This window comes from Balaenoptera musculus, chromosome 17, assembly GCF_009873245.2.
Source record: "Balaenoptera musculus isolate JJ_BM4_2016_0621 chromosome 17, mBalMus1.pri.v3, whole genome shotgun sequence".
Classification (NCBI taxonomy): domain Eukaryota; kingdom Metazoa; phylum Chordata; class Mammalia; order Artiodactyla; family Balaenopteridae; genus Balaenoptera; species Balaenoptera musculus.
In genome coordinates this window covers 9,562,233-9,584,808 of record NC_045801.1, presented here as the reverse complement: position 1 = coordinate 9,584,808, position 22,576 = coordinate 9,562,233, and positions in this window count along the sequence as shown.

Below are 22,576 nucleotides of genomic sequence, written 5' to 3'. Positions count from 1 at the left end.
CTCCACCCCTCTGACTGGAAGTTCTTTCCTGCTCTCTTTCGCCCGCTCCCATAGGCTCAGGCGAGATCAACAGGCTCCCTGCCTAAGCAGACATCCAACCAGGGCATGAGATGCCACGTTCTTCCTCTCCTGCCAGCACCTCTGCTTCTACGAAGGTTCTCTGGAGCCCTGTACCATTTGGAGTGGGGAGAGGAGGTGGAGTGTAAACACGCCAGCCCCTTCAAGTCAATCCTCTTCCCCTCTGGCACCGTCTTCTAAAGGATGCTGAGGGCTCCTTCCTCCTGCCCACCATTTTTATTCATAGAGTGGGAAAATGATGGGAGTGGCAAGGACAATGGCAGTGTGGCATTTTCTTTTTTCTTTTCACCTTTTTTTATGGAAGTATAGTTAATTTATAATGTTGTGTGAGCTACCTCTAAATACGCCTGAAAGAGATGTCCTGGCCCCAAATTCTGCTGGCATCTTAATGCTTTTCTTTCTTCCTATTTTTTCTTTGTTCTTGGATTTAGGTCTTAGCCACCAATCCGTTCAGGATCCTGTGATACTTGACTCACTCTTAATGCTCTCAAGAAATGTCACCTATGTCGAGTGGACCCAACCACAAGTCCTAAACATTGTGGCACTATCAATATTCTGCTTTGGAAATGGAAGAGGGATGGACATGAAGGGAAATTCTTCTAAGGAGTCCTACATCTGACATGTCTATTTTTTTTTTTTTTTTTGGCTGCATTGGGCCTTTGTTGCTATGCACGGGCTTTCTCTAGTTGAGGCGAGCGGGGGCTACTCTTCGTTGCGGTGCGCGGGCTTCTCATTGTGGTGGCTTCTCTTGTTGTGGAGCACGGGCTCTAGGCGCGCAGGTTTCAGTAGTTGTGGCACACAGTCTCAGTAGCTGAGGCTTGTGGGCTCTACAGCACAGGCTCAGTAGTTGTGGCGCATGGGCCTAGTTGCTCCGCGGCATGTGGGATCTTCCCGGACCAGGACTCGAACCCATGTCTCCTGCATTGGCAGGCGGGTTCTTAACCACTCCAGCATCAGGGAAGCCCAATGACATCCTATGTTTTACTAAAGATTCTTACATCTGAAATTCCTATTTCTTATAAGGTCAACATTATAAAGCAATTTTCTTTTTTTTTTAACTTTTTTTTTTAGCCCTGAAATAATACATTCAGGGCTAACCTGTATTTGGCCCCAAGTCCACAGAGACACTTAGATTCTTTCCCATTGTCTACTCTCTTTGGTCAGGTTCAACAAATTTAGGTTGAGAAGGCATTTATTGGCAATTCAATGGACTGCCTGCTTTAACAAATTTTAAGTCATTAACTCTTTCTCCTAACTTTCAAGTCCTTATTTCTTGCTCTTTGATCAAACTGCTAAGAATTACTCAAGCTTTTCCTTATTTGAAGACACTTTCCTAGAACACCTCAGAAAGTTCTAGCAGCTTTAGATTTATGCTATTATAGTACTTTGCACATAGTTGTATTAAAGCCCGTTAACCTTGATTTTTAGTTACCTGAACATGTGTCTTTCTGCCCCGACAAGAGTCTCCCTCTCTCACAGATGGAGAATGGTTGTCACGGTATACCTGTTACCTAGCATATGCACTAGGCCTTCCAAAATATCTGTTGAGTGGTCCTCCTTATTGAAGAGAAATTCTCATCAAGAAAAACTGAAAGCCTTAGCAAAGTCCAAACATACTGCATTTCAATTTCTCTATCACTCTGTCACAAAAAGAAAACAGACTACTTTGATGATATCGATTCTCTACAAAGCCCTGCTGGTTTTCACCCAAAACCCTGTGCTTTTATGGCTGCTTAGAAATTGATTTCTGGTGAGATATTCGGTTTGTTTGTTTTGCAGTATGACGCATTGATGGCTCCGTATCAGGCCACACTATCCTGTTTCTCCTTTTGTGAGACTGGACTTTAAATTGCTCCTTTCATTCACTTTGACCACCTCCCCCAATCTCCATGGATCATTTACAATCATTGCTAGTGGTTGTGATATCCCAACTGGACCTTGGGGAAACTTAACCTTGCTGATTAAAACGCATCCCGCTTACGTAAAATGTAACCAAGATTTCCCCAGGCCATACCAGCACAGTGGTTAAATCACGGTCGTCCTAACACTAATAAAATAGTATATTTCTGCTTCACAAACTCTGAGACTCCCATCTGATTCAAATTCCTCCCCAACCAGCACGCCTGCATATCACTTAGGATGTCTCAGATGTTTGCAGACGCATCCTCTGGGCTGCCATGGGGACCCATCAAGTTCCTCCTCTCTTGCTCTCCTGCTTTGATGTGTCCTATTGTTGCTGGTCATGAAACCATCATGAAGCTGCCTCATGTCCTCTGTGGTTCTGTTAACACCCACTAAAGAGTGGCATCGTCTACCACTCTTCCATCTGAGAAGAAAGCTAGTTTAGCTGGATACCAGGTGGCTGAGTTTGCGCTGTGTTTGAGAGTAACTCATGATGTGAAAATGCCCCACTCCTGTGCAGCTCTGTCACGGCAGCCACAAAGCCTTAGGGACTCCACATCTTACAGTGTTTCTGCTGAAACAACTCTTTCAGGTTTTATCCTCAGTTCCCTTTCCCTAGGTTCAGGCGAAAATGTAGTAGTTTGGCCACGAGCAATAGCCATGGGCACTATTCAGAATGACCTTGCACTTCTTTACAAACCATTGTATTCCAGAGAAAACTCTGTCCAAACTCTGTCTTTGCTCAGAATGATGTTGTCCCCAAGAGACCTCTAGTCTGTCATGACAACAGAATGCTTGTGGATTCATTCAAGTGGCCTTTAGACATGCCCGCATATATCTGCATCATAGAATGACTATAGTTTGGGATCAAGCTCATGTCCTCCTTACATTCAATAATAGAGAACTAGCACCTACACCTCTACGTTGTGTCATCCTAGTCTCCCATCCCATATGCTGCCCTGTTCGTAGATTATAGAAGACATTTAAACTTATTCTGTTTCTGGGACTGCTGTTACCTGGTCAGCTCAATCAGATTCCATAAGAACTTATTGAGCACCTCCAACATGCCAGGCATCTGCTGGCACTAAGATTGCAGAGATAAGTAACACCAGAACCATCTACTCCAGGGTTTCCTAGTCTACTGGAAAGATATAAGTAAGTATTTACCATGCAGACTAAGAATTTTTATGATAGGGGTTAAGTACAGGTGCCATGAGAGCACAAAGAGAAGTGCTTTTGTTAGTCTGTGGCTCGGAGGAGGCTTCCCAAAGGGGATAATGCCCAATTGGAGTGCTGGAGGAGAAAGAGACACCCCCCCTGCCCCCAGATCAGGATGGAGGCTGTTGAGAGTGGGGAGAACAGTGTGAACTCAGATGCTGAGGCACACAGCCTATGGTGTTCTTGGGGAAACTCCAAGTAACTGGATATGACTGAATCATAGGTGAAGGCTTAAGGGGGGTGGTAGGAGGTTGTATCTATTTGTAGCTGCTAAGGTTTTAGGACCTCATCTTTATAATTAGTTTAATCCCCAGCTCTAGACCATCAGGATTTGTATCTTCTCTATGTGGTTTTCCAAAAAGAAACAATCCAATTAATTTGTTTGTCCAAAGGTGTAGTTCCTCCAAATAAAACAAATAGAGAGATGGCAATATTAAATATATTAGGATTGACTAAACATTGCAACAAAAATCAAGTCTACTTACTCACCTCATGGTCCAATACAGTAGACAGGGAGATCTGTTTCACAGTCATTTATGTACACAGACTTCATCCATCTTGTGACACAGCCATCTTCAATTATTTCCAAGAAAGAGGAAGAGAGCATAGAGGATTACACAGATGGGGGGTATATGGTTAAGTATGGTATATATCACTTTTGTACACATTTTGATGTGCATAACTCAGTCACATAGCCTCAATCTAATTGCAAGGGAAACTTGGAAATATAGTCACTCCTCAGGACCTGTAGGGGATTTGTTCTAGGACCCCTAAGGATACCAAATTCCATAGATGCTCAAGTCTCTTATGTGAAATGGCATGGTATTTTCATATAGCCTGTGCACATCCTCCTGTATACTTTAAATCACCTCTAGATTACTTATAATACCTAATACAATGTAAATGCTATGTAAATAGTTGCCAGCTTGGGAAATTCAAGTTTTGCTTTTTGGAACTTTCTAGAATTTTTTTTTCTGAATGTTTTCAAGCCACCGTTGTTGTAATCCGCAGATGCAGAACCTGTGGATACAGAGGGCAGACTGTGTGGTCTTCCTCAGCACCCAAGATAAAAGTGAAATGGCTTAGGCTGAATACATAGCACTATTTCAGACACATTAAGGAAGAAAGACTAGGTCTGGCCACTGCCTTTTCTAAAATTGATCACTGACACAAGGGAGCAAAGGGAAACCACAGAGTTATTGCTGTGTTATATCTTTTTATTGAACACGAGGCCACTTCCATGTGATAAAATCAGGATGGACACACCATCATAGGCATGGAGAATAGTAGATGACAAACTTTTGTACTTTGTGCTTCGGTATTTATGTGTATGAGCTAAACATCTGAAAGAGGTCTTGCAAGCTACTAGAGAAAACTAGCAAATGGAGTATGCAACTTTCTAAGCTCTAAGAGTTTGTGAGTTTTACTAACAAATACTATAGTCTGAGAAATGGCCTTTCATATTTTCCCTTCTGAGTCTAGACTTTTAATACTGTTGTCAATTTTTTTCCATATAACAGATGTCAAATTCCTAAGAACAGTTGACAACACCCATCTCCAAGTACTCTTCCTCATTGGTCATGGTTGCAATTGAATCAAATTAAATTTGGGTGAAAAAAGTACCTTTTATCTAGGAGCAAATATCTACCTAATGACAGAACCCATGTAACATTTACACATAGATCTAAAGCATTAGCATCTTGGGGGAAATTATCTTGGGGGAAATTATAGAAAATGAAGAAGGTCATTTTGGTGCATTACATCAGATTCTTGCAAAGCTTCAGAGACTTTTGAGCTAATTCCACGTTTTTTTATGTTTACCATTTCACTTCCTAGCTACATTTTGTATAGCCATATATCTTTTCTTTAAGACCCATTAAAAAATCACAAAACATCTTCTTATAAAGTATTACATTTTATACAGGAATATAAAGCAATTGAATAGTTGTGGAAAGGCATTATATCTCAAGAAATACCTCTACAACGCTGGTTTGAGAGTGGTATTAAAACTCATCTTACAGTGGTCATTTTGTGTAGGAATTTTGAGTCCCAACATTCTTATTTTTTTCTGCCCTTCACCTTCTACCCTTTGATAATTATAATCATTAGTATTATTATTTTGACAAACAGGTTAATACAAGTCTTTTTCTTACTGTGTTGGCACAGGGATCAAATGAGATAAATACACATAATCATTTTTGAAGTAGGAAAATGTTGCAGATGTTATATTGCTTGGTCTTGTACAGGCAGGAGTGGCCCTCTATCCACTGTCCTGTGTGCATTTCTCCGGGACAGTCTTATCTTCTTGGTCTGTGATTATCACTGTGATTTTCTATCACATAGACAGGACTCTGTGATTGAAATGTTGTTTGTGGTTGGTTGGCAGGGGCAACAGTAAGAACACGGAGGACATGCACGGTAGGTGGGCTAGGCACCAATATGGCATCAAAATCAACCCATACACCATCTGGAGATAGAAAAGCAGTTTTCAGTATCTTCCATCTTTAGACAGGAAGACATTGAACACCTCTCAGCCAACTTTCCTACCTCAGCCCATCGGTTGACAAGGAGAATTTCACTTCTACCCCAGCTCCAGAAGTGTTGGAGAGAATACATCTGATCTGGTCTATCTCTTTACTTTTTACCCACACAGGAGGCTGCAAGATTAGAAAGAGCATCATATGTTTTAGACTATAGCTACCTAGATGCCAACAGTAGCCTCCTAACTCATCTTCCTTCTTCTACAGTTGTTTCCCTACAGTCTATTCTCAACATCCAGAAAAATCCTTTTGAAATATTAAGTTATTAAATCTTGACTCTGCTCAAATCCTCCTATGGATCCCAATTTTAGAGTTCCTTGTAATTTCTTTTTTTTAACCTTTTTTTTTTTTTTTTTTTGGCCATGCATGTGGAACCTTTTGCATGTGGGACCTTAATTCCCAGACCAGGGATCGAACCGGCACCCCCTGCATTGGAAGCGCAGGTCTTAACAACTGGACCACCAGGGAAGTCCCTAGAGTTCCTTGTAATTTCTTACAGTAGCCTCTACAAGGCCCTCCATTGTCTGGGCCTCTGTTATGTCCCTGATCTTGTTTGCTCTCCCTTTTCTGGCCACCACGGCATCCTTGTTCTTTTTTAAATATTCCAGACCTACTACTACTTTACAGCCTTTGGACTAGCTGTTCCCTCCACCTGAATTATTCTCCTTCAGTTAAGTACATAGCCCACTCTCTCATCTCCTGCAGGTCTTTACTCCAATGCCACCTTCTTCATGAGCTCTAAAATGACCACCCTACCCAAAATGGTACTCGGCCCCCTCAAATGTCATATTACATTACCAAGTTCTACACTCTCTGTTTTCTGTAGCACCACCACATAACACTTTCTAAAATCTATTTCTTACCTTTATTATTCATTTTGTTTCCCTCTCCCTGGAATATAAGCTCCTAAAGGAAAATAATTTTAGTATCTTTTATTCACTGATCTATCCTAAGCACTTAAAACTGCCTGGCACACTTGTCGAATGCAAGAATGAACTTGCAGATGCATTAATGAAAGTAAATAGGAATTTGTGGGTAATGGGAATAGCACTGAGGCAGGAAGGAGCCTGGGGAGAGAAGTGTCCAGTGAGAAATGCCTGGGAGTAGAGAAGTCAAAAGATTTTAAGAACAAAGGCACATAAAATTAAATGTCCTATTGTTTGCATCACTGCTCTATAGCCCTCTCTTTGGCGGTCAAAAAACATTGCTGTAATCTGTGTATCTTCTTTGGAGAAATGTCTATTTAGGTTTTCTGCCCAGTTTTGGACTGGGTTGTTTGTTTTTCTGATACTGAGCTGCATAAGCTGCTTATATATTTTGGAGATTAATCCGTTGTCAGTTGCTTCATTTGCAAATATTTTCTCCCATTCTGAGGTTGCCTTTTTGCCTTGTTTATGGTTTCCTTTGTTGTGCAAAAGCTTTTAAGTTTCATTAGGTCCCATTTGTTTATTTTTGTTTTTATTTCCATTTCTCTAGGAGGTGGGTCAACACATGAAAGGATGCTCAACATCACTAATCATTAGAGAAATGCAAATCAAAACCACAATGAGGTATCACCTCACACCGATCAGAATGGCCATCATGAAAAAATCTACAAACAATAAATGCTGGAGAGGGTGTGGAGAAAAGGGAACCCTCTTCCACTGTTGGTGGGAATGTAAATTGATACAAACACTATGGAGAACAGTATGAAGGTTCCTTAAAAAACTAAAAATAGAACTACCATATGACCCAGCAATCCCACTACTGGGCATATACCCTGAGAAAACCATAATTCAAAAAGAGTCATGTACCACAATGTTCACTACAGCACTATTTACAATAGCCAGGACATGGAGGCAACCTAAGTGTCCATCGACAGATGAATGGATAAAGAAGATGTGGCACATATATACAATGGAATATTACTCAGCCATAAAAAGAAATGAAATGGAGGTATTTGTAATGAGGTGGATGGAGTTAGAGTCTGTCATACAGAGTGAAGTAAGTCAGAAAGAGAAAAACAAATACAGTGACAGGGTAAGAGAGTGTCATGGACATATATACACTACCAAATGTAAAATAGATAACTAGTGGGAAGCAGCCGCATAGCACAGGGAGATCAGCTTGGTGCTTTGTGACCACCTAGAGGGGTGGGATGGGGAGGGTGGGAGGGAGGGAGATGCAAGAGGGAAGAGAAATGGGAACATATTGTATATGTATAACTGATTCACTTTGTTATAAAGCAGAAGCTAACACACCATTGTAAGGCAATTATACTTCAATAAAGATGTTTAAAAAAAAAAAAGAAGAAGATGTGGCACATAAATGCAATGGAATATTACTCAGCCATAAAAAGAAATGAAATTGAGTTATTTATAGTGAGGTGGATGGAAATAGAGTCTGTCATACAGAGTGAAGTAAGTCAGAAAGAGAAAAACAAATACCGTATGCTAACAAATATATATGGAATCTAAAGAAAAAAATCGTTCTGATGAACCTATGGGCAGGACAGGAATAAAGACACAGACGTAGAGAATGGACTTGAGGACACGGGGAGGGGGAAGGGCAAGCTGGGACGAAGTGAGAGAGTGGCATGGACATATACACACTAACAAACGTAAAATAGATAGCTAGTGGGAAGCAGCCGCATAGCCCAGGGAGATCAGCTCAGTGCTCTGTGACCACCTAGTGGGGTGGGATAGGGAGGGTGGGAGGGAGACGCAAGAGGGAGGAGATATGGGGATATATGTATACATATAGCTGATTCACTTTGTTATATAGCAGAAACTAACACAACATTGTAAAGCAATTATACTCCAATAAAGATGTTAAAAAAAAATGGCTGCAAATTCTTTAACATTTTCCCACAGAGAGGTGGGGTCTACGTTCCCTCTCCTTGAAAAAGTGCAGGCTTGTGCATGGCAGCAGTGAGGCTATGCGACTTCTGGGGCTGAATCATTGAGGATCTTGCCATTTCTGACTGGTTCTCTCAAATGTTTGCTCTGGAGATATGCCCACTTGGAATCCAGCCACCATGCTGTGAGAAGCACAAGCCACATGGAGAGGCCAAAGGGAAGGTACCCCGGGGGACCGTCCTAGCTGGGCACATGCTTTGAATCACCCATGGGAGTGAAGATGCTTCCAGATGATGTAGCCCCCATGCCCTCACCAATTGCGTCACCCCCAGTAGAGGCCTCAGATGCCCAAGCCTGGAGAAGTCATCTCTGAATTCGACGGTGCACTGTTCGAATTCTCCATTAAAATAAACCCCAATGAGCATAACAAAATGACTGTTCTTTTATATCACTAAGTTCCAGGTGGTTTGTTACTCAGTAACATAATAGTAACTGGGACAGCCTCCAGCCTCCAAAGTCACACCAATGACCTGTGTGACCGGATGCACACCTGGGGAGATTCGAGTCAGTGTGGGCAGAGAGTAATCCAACAATCACAGAAAGGGAAACTCTAATTTTGAGGCCAAGAGACTTCCCGGAACAAAACCTCAGGCAGGAGCGAACGGGCAGATTACAGAGCTCCAGAAATTAGCAGAAATTGGAGTGGGGAAGCAGAGAACTGCCCACAGGTTGTGAGGTAGGGGCTTGAGATAACCAGTGGCAGATGGACCTCACCCTGGGCAGGGACAGGAAAGTTGAGGGCCTTTGTATATTAATACTGATTATATTTTAGTTCTCAACTAGGACCCAAAGTATAGAATGTCACGTGATCACCCCAATACTCTAGAACTGGGTCTACCAGTGGACCTTCTGTCTCACACTGGGACTCTGGGATTCCTTCCCATTCTTCTCTCTCCCTTTCCCCCCACATCTCCTCCTGGGGACAAAAGAGCAAAAGTAGCCAAGTGAGCAGCTTTGGACCCAGCTCTGTGGGTCTGAGTTACAGCAACTCCACTTTGCAGCTATGAATTCCTAGGCAGCTTATTTCACTTTTCTGAAACTGTTTTCCACATTGGTAAGTGGGGATTATACTAGTAGCTATTTTACGGGACTGTTCTGAGGCTGACGAGTTAACATATGGAAAGCACTTTAAGCAAGGGCACACAGTAATTCCTCAATGAATAGTAGCTGGTCACCTCATCACTGATCAAATTCTGCTAAACATGTTTCTTTTTTTTTTTAAGAAAAAACTAGTTGTGATTTTTATTTTATGATGCCAAAATAAAACAGGATTATTTCACAGTTAGAAAACACATCTTAACAAAAAAGACTATAAAACACATGTCTCAAGTGTGAGGGTGGTATATAATGAGAGAGTGAAAATGAGTTCTCCATATACTCAAGTTGTTGTAGAGTCCTTCGGAACCAGCAGTACAGAGGGTATTACATTTTTTAGGATTATGTGAACTTAGCCCTGAGAATGTGGAACTATTTAATCAAAGTTCCAAAGTGTGACATCTCAGATGCTCCCTAAATTCATCAAATGAGTGCTTCAAGTATAGAAATTATCTCAACATGATCATTTCAACTCTCCCTTATATTTGAAAACCAGAACTATAAAGGTTTTAAAAAGCTATTCATGTCTGTTTCCAATAATTAGACTCTTTTTATTGTAAAACGAAAATAAAACTTAAAATATTCGTGAGGACTAATTTACACAGAGCATGGTTTTTTATGGTATAATAATATATTCTATGGGAATGTATTATACCAGGATCATCATCAGTAATGATATAGCAATAGTTAAGATTGTGTTTATGACCATAATTTTCAAGATCAGAAGTCAAAAATTCCCAGTGGAACGAAATGATTTGGCCAGGGCCGTCTCCTGAGTCTGTGACCAGGGGAAGGCAGTATTTTGTTTCCACAAAGCCAGTCTACCAATTAACCTTTAGGAAGTAAGCCTTCCTGTAATACTTTTTATTTTCTTTTTTTTTTTTACATCTTTATTGGAGTATAATTGCTTTACAATGGTGTGTTAGTTTCTACTTTATAACAAAGTGAATCAGCTATACATATACATATATCCCCATATCTCCTCCCTCTTGCGTTTCCCTCCTACCCTCCCTATCCCAGCCCTCTAGGTGGTCACAAAGCACTGAGCTGATCTCCTGTGCTATGCGGCTGCTTCCCACTAGCTATCTATTTTACATTTGGTAGTGTGTATATGTCAATGCTACTCTCTCACTTCGTCCCAGCTTACCATTTCCCCTCCCTGTGTCCTCAAGTCCATTCTTTACATTTGCGTCTTTATTCCTATCCTGCCCCTAGGTTCTTCAGAACCTTTTTTTTTTTTTTTTAAATTCCACATATATGTGTTAGCACACAGTATTTGTTTTTCTCTTTCTGACTTACTTCACCCTGTATGACAAACTCTATTTCCATCCACCTCACTACAAATAACTCAATTTCATTTCTTTTTATGGCTGAGTAATATTCCATTGTATATATGTGCCACATATTCTTTATCCATTCATCTGTCAATGGACACTAAGGTTGCTTCCATGTCCTGGCTATTGTAAATAGTGCTGCAGTGAACCTTGTGGTACATGACTCTTTTTGAATTATGGTTTTCTCAGGGTATACGCCCAGTAGTGGGATTGCTGGGTTGTATGGTGTTTTTAGTTTTAGTTTTTTAAGGAAACTTCATACTGTTCTCCATATGGCTGTATCAATTTACATTCCCACGAACCAATTTTTTTTTTTAAATAACTTTTATTCAGTTTAATCATTGCTGCCCAATCTCCCTCAGCACAATGAATTTTTTAAAATAAATTTATTTATTTTATTTATTTTATTTTTGGCTGCGTTATGTCTTCGTTGCCACACAGGCTTTCTCTAGTTGTGGCGAGCAGGGGCTACTCTTCGTTGCTGTGCACGGGCTTCTCATTGCAGTGGCTTCTCTTGTTGCAGAGCACAGGCTCTAGGCTTCAGTAGTTGTGGCACATGGACTCAATAGTTGTGGCTTGCAGCATCTAGAGCACAGGCTCAGTAGTTGTGGCTCATGGACTCAATAGTTGTGGCTTGCAGCATCTAGAGCACAGGCTCAGTAGTTGTGGCCCATGGGCTTAGTTGCTCCGCAGCATGTGGGATCTTCCCAGACCAGGGATCAAACCCGTGTCCCCTGCATTGGCAGGTGGATTCTTAACCACTGCGCCACCAGAGAAGTCCTCCCGGTCCTTGTCTAAGAGCAGTTTACTACCTACTGCAGGGCTACCCGGACCAACCCTTGTCTCACCTTTACCTGCCAGCCTGCAACTCCAGAGAAAATGTCCCTCCACAGCTTAACAACTGCATCTGTGCCTCTAATTCTCTGGAGTGTGGGGATAGGCAAGAGAGGGGAAACCAGTTTAACAAAATGCATCATGGTAATAAGGAAAATGTTGATATTACAATTGTTGGTGCACATGTGTATCTTCCCTACCCTCACCTCCTTGACAGCTGCCCAGATAACATGCATAACAGGAGAGCACACACCCACAAACACACACACACACACACACACACACATACACACACACATACAAGTGGGACATTATCATTCCCTGACACCCTATATATTGGTTGTTGTTGTCTACTGTCTGCCCCTATTCTCTCTCTCACTAAAATGAAATTCCCTGGGACCTGGTTTTTTGTTCACTATTATATATCCAGTGCACAGTATAGTAGTAACACATAGTAGGTTCTGGACAAATATTTAATAGATGGATGGATGACTGAATGGTGGAAACAACTCACTAAACGTATAACAGAAGTTTCCTGCTTCTTAATTACATTAGTTTAAGTCAGGACTTAAATCTTCTAATGAATGAGGAATGGATGGATGGATGTATGGATGGATCGATGGTGGAAGACCTCACTCACTAAAACTCAGTAGAAGTTTTACTACTTCCTAACCTCAGTCTTAAGTCAGGACTTAAGCCTCTGTGGACTTCAGTATTCTCATCTGTAAGAAAAGGCACAAGAGCATTTTAGAAAAGAAAAAGGTTACAAAAGAAAGAATTAACTCTCTTCATACCTCCATGCCCAGTTCTACGCCATCATCTCTGTGGAGACTTGACTCTTTCCTCTAGACAGCATCTGATGGTCCTCTAATTTCCATCTATAATTTCCATGTATTGTTATTACAAATGATCACTGAGATCCAAGAATGTGCTGTGTAAAAGAACGGAATTTAAAGACTGTTTGAGAAGAGACCACCTAGAAGATTAATGGGGGCCAGAGGAGAATGCTAGAAACACACCAGGGGGCATTAGAAGAAATTTTTGACATAATTAAGAAAATTCATAGGAAGAAAGGAAAATAGAGAGCAAAGTGGTAAATGCAGCCAAATGTCTGCACTTCTAAGGTGAACAAACTATGCAGGATGCTGGAGGTGGGTCTCAGGATTCAGCACCGTGAAGCAGAGGGACCTATAGTTGCTCACTGATGTCCTAGTTGAAGAGGAACAGTGCCACCCAGTGTTCTGAAGCTTGCACCCACCTAGCTTTCAACATTTCTCAGGACTGAAAGACTTTGAGAATCTCTTAGCTAAAACATATTTGGAGCTGAAGTATAAACAGTTCATTGCCAGGTACAAATGATCCAGTGATTCATTTTACACTTTGAGAGAGGGATGATGGACTGGGAAAGAGAAAGAGAGGGTACGAGGAGCTTGAGCGTTCCAATTGTACAGCCCTGCAGAGATGGCAAAGAGAGGCAGTCAACACAGAGAGCAGGGCTCAGAGGCTTCTAGTTTTGCAGAGGGATGCCATTCCGCAGGGCAAGGATAGACAGAAAGCATGTATTAATCTATCAATTGTACTAAGGTGTAGGGAGCACAGGGTAGCAATCCCCACAGTAGAAGTAAACGTCAAGGTCTGTGGGAACAGAGAAGGGAGCAATTAACTTGACACTAGAAAAAGATGCAGACAGCCAGGGTCCTCAAACCAGCTCTACTGTTTCCTCGCTGTGGGCCCTAAGACAAGTTACCTTAAATCTGAGTCTCAGGTTCCTCCGTGAAAATGGGGATGGAGATGATGACCACACCACATTGCAAGGATTGAAGAGCTTGATGTATCTGAAAGAGGCTAATGTGGTACCTAATGTCTACAAATATTCTCCACATGTGATTTCCTATTACAGAAGAAACTCCAGAGAAGGTTTCATTGGAAAAGCCAACTTTGCAAAAAGAGGAAGACGAATACCATATGATATCTCTTATATGTGGAATCTAAAATATGACTCAAATGAACTTATCTAAAAAACAGAAAGATTCAGACACAGAGAACAGACTTGTGGTTGCCAAGGGGGAGGGGTGTGGTGGAAGGATGGAGTGCGAGTTTGGGGTTAGCAGATGCAAACTAGTATACATAGAATGGATACACAACAAGGTCCTATTGTATAGCTCAGGGAACTATATTCAATATCCTGTGATAAACTGTAATGGAAAGGAATATGGAAAAGAATGTATGTATTTGTATAACTGAATCACTTGGCTGTACAGTAGAAATTAATACAACATTGTAAATCAACTACACTTCAATAAAATAAAATTTTTTTCAAACGTGACCTTTGAGCTACATCCTAAAGAAGCCAGTGTTCCATTTTCTTGGGTGAAGAACTCTTATCCTCCTTAATTGAGGGAATAGCTCAAGAATAGTGAGGACCGAGGCAACTTTCCCCCCCACCAGCCAGATACGTGACTATTGCAAGAGGTCAGTAGGTGACAGCTGTCACAGGCAGGTCACCCAGACATCCCAAAGAATGAGCAGGTTACCTCCAGGTAGAGATAGCAAGCACCCTTCCCTGCAGAGCTGCAGTTAGAGATTGGAGCCTCCAATCTGTCTGTGTGTCTGAGGCTATCTCATAAGCTGTGGCCAAAAACTGAAGGTCAGGGAGGTATTTATCACAGCAATAAAGGTCATTCTTGTGCTTTAGGAGGGGATCTGTTGCTTTTCGGCCTCGAAAGCATTGTTCCTGGAGAAGAGGAGGCATATTCTATCCCAAAGATACAGCTTCTCAATAACACCTGTGTTTTCCTGGCTTGTGGGCAACACATATTTAACTATTTCTCAGCTCTAACCTTGGAATTTGCAGATTCTTCCAAGTCCGATCAACAATCACAGCGACACTTCAGGTGAGAGGAAATACGTATCTTCTGTGAAAATGAAAAGGTTTCTTTCCCTCCACACCGCTCAGTGGAGGAAAACGCTTCTGCGCGTCTTTATGCTTCGCTTACAGCGCCACCTAGCGTCCTGAAGCAAGTGCTTTCCTGCTTAGGAGATACTTCCTCTTTAGGAATTTTGCAAAATCCATGCATGCTCTTTCACCAACCAAGAAAAATAGAGATCAGCACTGAACTAGGCATCAGAATGTGCCAAAAGAAGTGAAGTGCAACACTCAACCTAAGAGGACTTTTATATCTAGTTAGGGGGCAAGGGGAGAGATATCAGAGCAAAGGAATACATTTACGAGTATGTTGTTATTAAATTTAACTCCATATGAAAATAATATTTGAGCACCAACTCTGTGCCCAGCATTGCAAGGTACTGGTGATACTGCAGTGCTGAAGAGGATACAATTCTGCCTTCGAAGAGCCAACTTCAAAACAGACAATTAAAATACAGAATGACGAAATATGTGATCAGTTTATAAAGCGTGTGGGAAGGAGCCTAAAGAAGGCACACCTTTGAGAGTCTGAGAATAGGGTCAGGGGAGCCTCTTTAAAAAGCTAGTCAGGTAAAGGCGAAAAGAGGGAAGGGGAGAGGGGTTTAGGTTGTTGGTTTAATAGGTGTATTTAAGAGTATCAACCAAATCCAGGGATTGTCCAAGAGCCGCCTAAATCACGGATGAGGTGAGGCCCCCATGGGCACAGCTTGTACTATACCCCTCCCCGTCGTCGCAGCCAGGGCTGAATGGACGAGGAGTGAACACCTTAGCCAAGCTGAGCTGGGAATTTAGAACTGAGAACGGGCAGATTCCAATTGGGAAGAAACGCGATGTATCATTTAGGGAGGTTAGGGAGGTGTGGAGGAGCCATAATTTGCTGTCAGTAAAGCAGCAGAGAAATAAAGTCGGCAGGAGAAGAAAGACATAGCTCCGTTCCTGTTCACCACCACTCTGCTACCATCATGTGTCCCCTGGATGATTGCAGGAGCCTCCTAATAACTGTCCCTGCTTCCGCCCTTGCCCCTCTCTATTTTACAAAGGTGGGTGATCCGGTTAAAACTTGAACCAGACCGTGTCACTTCTCTCTTCAATTGTCTGATAGCTTTCGATCTCAGAGTAGAAGCCATCGTGTTTAAAATCGTTTTTAAAAAGCTCACATGACCTGCCCCAGGATCACCATTATGTCTCTGATCTCATCTCCTACTAAGTCTTCCCCTTTTATGCCCTCAACCAGTCTCCCTGGCCTCCCTGCTGTTGCTCAAGTGTGCCACCTCAGGGCCTTTGCATGTGCTCTTTCCCCGAGCCTAGAAGTTCCTCTTCCAGAGATCCATGTAACTTACTCATTCACCTCCTTTAGGATTTACTCAAATTTCATATTTGTAGTGAAGCCTTTCCTGATTGCCCAGTTAAAAATTAAAACACTCTGTATTATTCCCTACCCCTGCTTTATTGAAGGATAAACAGAACTTGTCACCACCTGACATACTACGGATTCTCATTATTTATATTACTTATTGTCTGACTTTGACCACCTCTACCTCCCACTCTCATTACAATATGGGAAAGAGATTGCAATGAATTAATAAGCTAATTAATTCATTAGTGGAGTACATGCGAACACTGAGAGGAGTCATAGAGAGGGAGCTCTTTCTGGGTCCTGGATGATCTTCTAGCTCCTAGTTCCTCTGCACTTGACCTTGTCACCTGCCTGACATTGGCTGTTGGGAAACACACCTACATCTTTATAATTCTTCTTTTGTTGCTTAAAATAATCTCAGTTAATTTTTGTTCTATTTGCAGACTAAAAAGTCCTAACTCTTTCAATGAGAGAACAGCCTTTGAACTTGCTCTATCTGGAATAACTTTTCCCTGAGATATGCTTAAGCCTGGCTCCGGTGCCTCACTTAGGTTTCTGCTCCAGTGTCTCTATGATAGAGGTCTTCTCTGACCACCTTATCTAAAACAGCAGTCTTCTAGAATAGATCTTGTGTTCTCACCACCAAAAAAAAAAAAAAAAAAGTAACTTTGTAAGATAATGGATATGTTAATTCGCTTGATTGTGGTAATCAAGGATCAAGGTATATGCCTATCAAAACATCACACTGTGCCACCTAAATATATACCATTTTTACTTGTCAATCATTCCTCAATAAAATTGGAAAAATTAAAATAAAATGACACCCCCATCACACTCTATTCCTACCCAGACTTGACTTCCCTTCATAGCACAGAGGGCTTGTCTGACACATGTTTATGTGTTTATTACATCCCCCACGGGAATGTGAATGCCAGGAGAACAGGGTTTTTATCACTGGATCCTCAGTGTTTGGGTTAGTCTAGGACGTAGTTGACTCTCAGTAAATGTGTGTTCATCTATCGCACAAATACCTTTAAAATGCCAATCCTCATCCCAGGTGCCGTGGAAATGTGTGCCCTCCAGGAAGCCACATTCTCACGGGAGATTTTTGTTAACTATGAAATGCGTGAACTCCAAGGTGAGGAATGGATGGAGCCTGTGTTGACGTGTTGCTGGCCCTGAAGGTTGAGACAAGAACTGAAGTCGGAGGCTCCCTGGGAGGGCCAGGCGAGGTAGAGAGGGCTTGGGTTGTTGCTTCCCCAGCATCCACCTCCCACACACCCCAACAGGATACAGATTTTTCCATTTGCAGCAGCACAGGGTTTGGGCAGGATTGACATCAGATCGAGGGGGCAGGCCTGGATAGACCTGAGCAATCAACACGTGACCCCTCGGCCACCAACACTGGTTTTCAGAAGAGCATGTGACTCAACCTGATCCAGTAAGGCAGGAAGAGATGTTTGCTGGAGTTACTGGGAAAGAAGTTTCTCTCTTCCATGGGAGCTAAAAGAAAATCATTCTCCTTACTATGGACAGCATGGTTGAGGCTGTGTGTTCCAGAACTCTTGCAGCTAATATTGCTTCCATGAGCTAAAGAGTTAACAACAGAAGATGGCATGGAGAGGTCAAAGTCACATACAGCGAATGGCAGAGTCCAGAGAAAGACCCTGATGACATCATGAACCCATAGATCAAACTATGCCTGAAGCAGAATCCTGACATTTTCTGTCTTATGAGCCAATAAACTCCCTTTATGACTTAAGCTAGTTTTATATTTGTCAAACTATAAAAGTAATACATGCTTGTTGAAGCACAAGAAATAATAGAAAGATACATAAGACAAATTTTATAATCAACTTCTATATTCCTTCTCATCCTATCCTCTGAAATATCCAATATTAACAGATGGATGTTACTATTGGGTTAAAATGTGTCCCTCCCACCAAATTCGTGTGTTGAAGTCCTAACCCCCCAGAACCTCTGAACGTGACTATCTTTGGAGATAGACTCTATAAAGAGGTAATTAATTTAAAATGGGGTCACGTGGGTGGGCCCTAATCCAATATGACTGGTGTCCTTATAAGAGATTAGGACACAGACACAGAGGGGAGACCATGTGAAGACACAGGGAGAAGAAAACCATCTACAGGTTAAGGACAGAGCCCTCAGAAGAAACCAACCATGCTGACACCTTGATCTTGGACTTCTAACCTCCAGAATGGTGAGAGAATAAATTTCTGTTGTTTAAGCCATCCAGTCTGTGACACTTTATTATGGCAGCCCTAGTAAAATCATACCTATTTCTACCTTTCCATACCTTTCTCTTTGCTTTCACATATACACCTACAACATATGTACACAAAATCATGAGTTCACTGTTTTTACAAAAAGAGTCATACAATACTCGTTATTCTGCAAGATGCCTTTGACATAAAAAACATGGATATTGCTAAAAACAGTTGTGGTCAATCTATTTATATGTGTTTTCTAATCTTTTAATGCATGTATAATGTACATAAATATAATTTTATATAAAGGCAATCATACACATACTGGGCTGGGGGGGGGCTTGTTTGTTTGGTTGGGTTTTTTGGAGTGTCTTCTTTTCTTCTATTTTTATCTGAGGCTTGTTTCATCTTCTCTTCCTTCATGCTCAGGAGAAACCAGATTGACAACCTCAAATGTGTCCTTGGTCCCATACTTTTCTCTGAGACATGTCATCAAGTTTTGTCATCCCAACCCAACTACAGGACTCCTAAGAGCCAATGGCTGTAGCACAAAGTTGTGGCTTCCTCCCAGTCAAGTGATTCCCATCACATGGTTCACAGTGGACCCCATCATTCCCATGGCTCAGGGGTTGAAATGAGAGCCCCCCATATAGATATTGCCCAAAGCCAGGAGTGGAAGAACCATGGCTGACACTTCGTGGACAGGGAGATGATTGCATTTGTGAGCACACGAGACACCCCCCAGAGAGTCTCAAGATTAGCTGGAAAAGCCAAATTGTGCAGTGGCTGCTGGACACCCTGTAATAGTAAGTCCAATGAAAACCGTTTTGTTCTCCCTCATTTTACCCTCCCTGCCCCACACTTGCATTTGGATGATAATAGAAGAGCTAGGCAACTAGGAAGAGAGAGGTCTTTAAAAATAGCTCAGGTGCACTGATAGCAATCAGGTGGCACTGTTTTTTGTGCAAACGTGGCTTATCTCTAATGACAGCAAAATTGCAGACCCCATTGTTTGTGCCCTCATCAATCAGTAAAATATAAAGATAAGATGAGCAGCTCCCATTGATCTTCCCTTTAAAGAGCGGAGTTATTGAACCACCTCTGCTTTACTTAGCTCAAGGTGATCCACCTTCAGCAGGCAGAGGCAACATGGATCAGAGAGATTACAGATCTAACAAAGTACAGAGAAGAAAGCAGTGGAATTCCACACAGCGTGGCCCCAGATACACGCCATTCAGAAAACAACTCTGTTGTTTCTGTTGGTCTCTGAACTCACGCTGTTTGGTGCCACCCATCAGCATGTCAACACCATGTCTGTGCCCTACCCCAGGTTTTATTTTATTTCCAGAAATTCTGATCTTACTTCCTTTTCCAGCTGTTAGACGTATGTTCATTGGGGCTCAGAAATGCTAGAAATATCATGTATTTAGGAAACAGAGCATTTTCAAATACATGAGCCTCAAGGTTTACAACTTTAAAAGGAGGTTCATATTCCCTCCCTCACAGGGTTCTTGCAGGGATTAACTGAAAGAAAGCACATAAAGTGCTTTGCATAGTGCCTGGCCCTCAGGGGTAATTGTGCAATAAACAATCCTTATGTTTACACAGGTGGGGACAGAGAAGAGAGCAGGGGATTTCTTGGGCCTGTGGTCAAGGGGCTAATGTCTCCATCCTGTGGTGAATGAAGAATGTGATGAGGGCATCATTCTCATGCAGGTGGTCAAAGGCCATTTCTGTTGTATCCTTTTGTGTATCCTGATGAATTATAGCCATTTGTGTCTTGCCAGAAAAACTGGATTGCACAAATTTGATACTTTGTTCACCCTTTGCTTCACTTTCATGCAAAGGTAATTTCATTATTACAAAGCGTTTGTGTGTGTGTGTGTGTGTGTGCGCGTGTGTGTGTTTATTCTTTTATTATGTGCAGGTTCTTTACATACATTACCTCACTGAAGTGGGTAGTGAAATTCTCGTTTTACAAATGAAGATAACATGTTACAATGTTAGGGAGGTCCCTCTTTCTTTCTCTCTCTTTTTCTTTCTTTTGCTGTAATTATTAGTATCTGAAATTGTCTTATTTCATTTATATGCTTAATTTTTTACTATCTTTCTCACACACTAGACTATGAGCTCCTGCATCTCTAGTACCTAGAACAGTGTCTAGAAGATAATTGGTATTCAATAAACATCTGCCAAAAAGAGAAATATACAAGGAGAATACACTTTTATGAAAAGATTTGACCAGCCTGAACCAGAGGGAGCCACCCAGGAGGCCCAGGTAATGTGCTTTTCTGAAAAATTACTAGGTTACTGGACATCTATTAAAATCTTGAACATATGCTTTCCTGGAAAATTACTTGACTCCTGGGAATATATTAAAAATCCTAATTTTTACTATAAGAAATTGATACCACTTCTGAGTGATGTGGACTCCTTCTTCCTACAAATTTTATCCCCACCACCAAGTCTCTGGCTAGAGAACAGAAAGAAATGTTTAAAAACCATCCCTGGATCCCAACATACTCAGCAAATTCTCTTTATTCTTTTATTAAATTCTTGGAGATTTTCACTGTTTCATGCTTGTTGTTTATGGTGCAATAATATGGTGCAGTAAGATCTACAAATATATACAGAGGCAGTCTAAAAATACCCTTGTGCGTGGTTTGGAAAGATATCTTCAAGAGTATCCTTTGGGATATCTTTCCGAGTAAAAATGCTGTGGGGTGGTGCTCTCATTATTGAGGTTTTATTCCTTATTCTTATTCACATGAAGGTGAGAACATATTGATGACAAAGATGCCCTTAGGCTTTTGTACTTCTACAAAGATGTTCCCATTGAGTTCAACAGCTCTCAGTGAATCATTATAAGACATTTTGTTGTTGAACTTCCTGCAGCACATGATTTTCAACATCTTTTTAGTATTCCAACCATCTCTCCTAACATTCGCAAACTGCCTTTTAAGGAATACAGGAAAAGATAGCTCTAAAACCGACTTTGAAGAAGAAAAATGTAGTAAATGGCAGGGGTGATAAAAATTACTAAAGGCTCCCTTTACCACCCATAAAGTTTTAATCAGACCCAATTTTGTTGAGCCTCGAATGGGAAGAAAATAATGAGCTTCTATTTTTAAAGGTTATGATAATCAGAAATTCTGATAATACTGATTTACGGCAAGGCACAAGACATCTGTGGCCTCATGACGTCCAGTCTATAGGGACACAGGCAGAGTTCCTGTTTTTTCCTCATCTTCTTTGGTGTTCCAAAAAAAATCTGCTTATCGATACGGTGGGAAAGAATCTCAGAGGACATGCAGTCTACATTCTTCTTTCAACCTATGAGGAAACTGAGGCAAAGAAAGATTTTCTTAAGTTTAATTAGCAAAAGGGACCCACCAGATGGCAAGGAGGCTTTTCACTTTTAGTTGTTAACATGATTAAATAAATTAACAAATTATTTTAAAATTTCTAAATCAAATTCTCCATCCTACTCTGTAGACTAGTTTCATTCATGCATGCAAATTTTTGCAATTGGCCTGAGAAGGATGATTATTTTCGATAGAATTGATATGACTTGGTCATGAGGTTAGATGCTGGGGCAGAGGAAGATAGAGGTTGCAGACTTCCAGGAATCTGACTTGGGTGATCTGACATAGGTAAACACCTTATGAGTTCCATCAGCCCAAGAAGGAATGCAGCGTCTCATTTTCACAGCCTCCCTTTCCGCTAGACTCAGCCATGTGACCTCTGCTCCACCAATCAGATGTTCCAGTACATGATGTCTATTCAAAAGTGAGCAATGGGCCTTTGTTGTCTTTAAAAAACAATAACGTTATGAATCAATTTTAGAGCTTGAGAGAGAGCTGCAACTCAGCGTAATGGCTCCCTAAAACTTGTAAATTACAGGCATCAGCATCAGTAAAATCATGACGACACCAAAAGAAAAGTGAGCAATGGGAGGAGGCCACCAGCACATGGAATTTATTTTTCCAGAGACATTTGGGAGTCAGGTGGTGGAGTTTCAAGCATACAGAGGCTAGTATCCTGCAACCATGCCCAGGCATGATAGTAGTGGGTTCTGCTATATAAGCCTTGCATTGTGGTTTGAGCACTGTTCCTGAATGTATAGCTTCCAAGCCTGATTCTTATGCTTTCCTGGGATGTCTGAAT